We start from the raw sequence: 4,518 nt of genomic DNA on the forward strand, positions 1-4,518 counted from the left end.
GAGAAGTGTGTCTTTGGCATCCCGTCAGGAAAACTTCTTAGGTTCTTTGTGTCGCAGTGTGGGATCGAGGCAAACCCAGACAAGATCAAGGATATTGAGCAGATTGGGGCACCCAAGCGGATCAAGGATGTGCGCCGGCTCACTAGCTGCGTTGCCGCCATGAGCAGATTCATCTCCAAGTCCGCTGAGCATGCCCTTCCCTTTTTCAAAATCTTGAAGAAGGCAGGCCCAATGGAGTGGACCCCAGAGGCCGAGGCGGCTTTGCATGATCTGAAGAAATACCTTTCCTCTACGCCAATACTGGTTGCGCCTAATCCACAAGAGCCATTGCTGTTGTATCTCGCGGCAACGAATCAAGGGGTCAGCGCTGCACTAGTGGCACAGAGGGAGGTCGACGAAGAGGCAGTGGCAACGGCAGGACCGGCGGATGGCAAGTCAGAGATTCCCCGGCAGGGCCTGGTGCTGGCAAGGCGAAGTCCCCGGCAGAGTCTGACGCCATCGGGACAGGGCCCGCGCAGCCGAGTGAAGTGGTGCAGAAGAAGAAGATGATGCAGCACCCGGTTTACTTTGTCAGCTCCCTCTTGCAGGGGGCGAGGTCAAGGTACTCCGGTGTGCAGAAATTGCTCTTCGACCTCCTTATGGCCTCAAGGAAGCTGCGCCATTACTTCCAAGCCCACGAGATCACTGTCGTCACCCGCCTCCCGTTGCAACGGATACTGCACAACCCAGATGCAACCGGAAGGATTGTGGAGTGGGCGTTGGAGTTGTCAAGATTTGGGTTGAAGTTTGAAAGTACTTCGACAATCCAGAGCAGAGTCTTGGCGGAGTTCATTGCAGAATGGACCTCAACGCCCGACGAAGAAATCCAGGAGATCGCTCTCCCCGGCAAGGAAGCAACTCGCGACTGGATCATGTACTTTGATGGGGCTTTCTCGCTACAAGGCGTCAGTGCCAGTGTGCTGCTTGTCGCACCCACCAGAGAGTGCCTCAAGTATGTGATCCAGATGCACTTTCCCAGGGAGATGTCCACAAACAACACTGCTGAGTAAAAGGGGCTGCTTGCTGGTCTTAGGATCGCGGCAGACCTCGGGGTGAAGAAGCTCATTGTCAGGGGTGATTTGCAGCTTGTCGTCAGACAAGTCAACAAAGATTATCAGAGTCCGTTGATGGAGGCCTACGTAGATGAGGTGAGGAAACTGGAGGAGCGCTTCGACGTTATACAAGCGTAGCACATTCCCCGAGCGGAGAACGACATCGCTGACTACCTGTCAAAGCGCGCTGCATTCAAGCTACTTGTGGAACCAGGTACCTTTTTGCTTCGGTTAACTCAACCATTCGTCGAACCATCAATGGAGCAGAACAGGCGGAGGAAACCAGGTGGGAAGTACTTTCCCGCCGAGCCCCCAGGGGCCGCCGGCAAGGGTGCTGTCGCAGATTCTGAGCCCGCCAAGGGGCAGCTGGCTCCGGCAGGGCGCCGATCCCTGGCGGTAGAGACGGCTGCCCCCATGGCGGAAGAGATGCCTTTAGTCCTTGCCGTCGAGCCCCAGGCTTCGGCATGGGCACAACATACTGTCTGTTTCCTCCAGATAGGGGAACTTCCCGAGTAGCAGGAAGAAGCGGAAAAAGTAGCCCGTCGGTCTGCCTTGTGCCAGTTCGTCGATGACGTCCTATACAAAAAAAGACCGAACGGTGTGAAATTGAAGTGCATACCCCGGGAGGAAGGACTGGAGCTGTTGGCGGATATACATGGAGGCATATGTGCCTCCCACATAGGGTCGAGGGCCCTTGCCGGCAAGGCATTCCAGCAAGGCTTCTTCTGGCCCACCACCCTCCAGGATGCGATGTCACTAGTAGCCAGGTGTGAAGCGTGCCAGTTCCATTCGAAGAAGCTTCATCAGCCACCTCAAGCCCTTCAAACAATCCCTCTCTCCTGGCCGTTTTCGGTCTGGGGGCCAACATACTGGGCCCTTTCCCTCGCGCTGATGGGGGATTTGAGTACTTGTACATTGCAATCAACAAGTTTACAAAGTGGTCGGAGGTGGAGGCAGTGAGGAAGGTTACAACACAGTCGGCCGTCAAGTTCTTCAAGGGGCTAGTCTGCCGTTTTGGTGTACCAAACAGGGTCATCACTGACAATGGCACGTAGTTCACAAGACGCACCTTCATGCAATACATCCAAGACCTCGGTAGCAAGGTCTGTTTTGCTTCCATGGCACACCCCCGGAGCAACGGCCAGGCGGAGAGGGAAAATGCTGAAGTGTTGCAGAGAACGAAGACTTTTGACAGGCTGCACAAGAGCGGAAGGCGCTGGATTGATGAGTTGCCGGCGGTTCTTTGGTCGATCAGGACGACGCCAAATCGAGCTACCGGCCAGACACCCTTTGCCCTAGTATATGGGGCAAAAGCAGTTCTCCCCACAAAACTCATATATGGGTCACCTCGAGTGCTCGCTTATGACGAGCTTGAGAAAGAGCAGTTGCGGCAAGATGACACAACGCTCCTTGAGGAAGATCTTCTTCAGGCGGTTGTGAGAGCAGCACGCTACCAGCAAGCCTTGCGTTGCTACCATAGACGCAAGGTTCATGCCTGAAGCGTTGAGGAAGGCGACCTTGTTCGTCGGCGCGTTCAGTCGGCCAAGAATTCCAAAAAGTTGACGCCAAAGTGGGAAGGCCCTTATCGGGTAATACGAGTCACCAAGCCCGGCGCAGTCCGCCTGGAGAGTGAAGATGCTGTCCCAGTGAGAAATTCCTGGAACATCGAACATCTTCGCAAGTTTTACCCATAAGGCGCGGTTGCCGGGCCTCCCGGCAAACCACCTTTTGTACAAGCCTTGCCGGCAAGGCATGTAACCCTCTGTACAAAGCCAGGCATAGACCCTGAGCATAAATAAACGAAGCGCTGGCGCCCTAAGTTATAGCATGCATGCTAGGTTAACTCTTTCCCTCGGTTAGGGTTGATAGTGCTTAGCGGCGACTAACCCCTAGCCTAGAGGTCGAGTGTGCATCTTTCTGTTCTCTTTGGTTCGCAGGGCATGCAGACACTTCTGCTGAGCCGCTTGGGAAAAAGAGAACGAACCGGTGCTCCGGCCCCGGCAGGCCAAGACTGCCGGGGGCTGAAGATACAAGGATCCAACCACGACAAGCCAAGGTCGCCGGGGGCTGCGGATTCAGATAAGTCTTTCATCCCCCAGTTATGCATTTCCGTATCGAACTGGGACAAGTGAAACCTCGTTTATGTTCTTAAAACCACCATTCTGCCCCTTTCCTGTACCCAAGAGCTACCTCCTATGTTGGAATTTGGTAGTAGTCGCGGTCGCGAGGAGATGAACGAGGGCCTAACTCTACTTCGCCCCTGCCTCCGCCAAGAGCGCGAGAATGGTCGACTGAAGTGGGGAGACGGCAAGGCCTGTTGCCAGGCGACAATGTTTATCCTAAAAATAACAAGGATTCATCCTTGGCATGGGCCTCGCTCACGCACAAAGAACCCGGCAAGCACCCTTTTTCATTAAAAACACCCATACAGGTACAGTTCATACGGAATTAAAAACATGAGCAAGGTGATTACAAGTCTTAAAATTAACAAGTGCCCGTAATCCCTTTCTTGTCCCTCTCCTCAGAAGGTGGAACAAGGCAGCAGGAGGGCAAAAAAGCGCATAGGCAAGGTACGAGGAGCAGAAGGCACCAAGAGAACATCTTGGTGCCGGGAAAGGAGCTGGAAGACGAGGCAGTGGGCCGGCAATACCCGATGAAGGCGTCGGTGCCCGCGTACTCCGATTTGACGGCCGCCACCCGCCTTCTTCGCCTTCTCTGGCCTTCCTATGCCAGCCACCCAAGGAGATGATAGCGAGCGCCCCGATGGAGAGCTTGGCGAGGAAAGCCCTCGGAAGGGCGGGTGGCTGAGGGAGGGGCGACACGGTGAGTCGAAGTTGGAGTCGGCATCCCGCTGCTCGACTCCCTCATCATCGCTGTCGCTGTCCTCCTCGTCACTCCCGCTTGAGGAGGAATCTTCATCATCGGAGGAACTCTCCACAATGGGCCTCTACTATTTATCAAAGGGGATATGCCCCAATTTCTGTTAATAGAAATCATTAGATGTTCACAACACTACGCCCAGCCTGCTAAACATGTTTCATTCATTACTAGTTTCAACAAAGTGCTCATGTCATGGCCACTGAATACACCATGAGTGCTACATACACTGCAAATAAAGAGACTGTCATCCTACAGAGCACAACGATTTTGCCCATTCTTCACAAGCTATTTCTTCTGGTCATTACTGTCAAGGCCGTCCAGCAGCTGTTGCTTGGCCATGATCAGAGGAACTGCATCTTTAACCTTCTGCTCTGCATCTTCCTCTTCTGCCATACCTTTAATTACTTGTCCAACACCCCAACCTACTGGTATTGGGATTCCTTGGATAACCAAATAATCTGCATACTTCCATTCCCCCACATCAGCAACTTCCTAGAAATACGAATCACAAAAATCTTTCCTTTTCTGCACGAATCAAATTGGAAGA

This window comes from Triticum urartu, chromosome 6, assembly GCF_003073215.2.
Source record: "Triticum urartu cultivar G1812 chromosome 6, Tu2.1, whole genome shotgun sequence".
In the NCBI taxonomy this organism is placed as follows: Eukaryota; Viridiplantae; Streptophyta; class Magnoliopsida; order Poales; family Poaceae; genus Triticum; species Triticum urartu.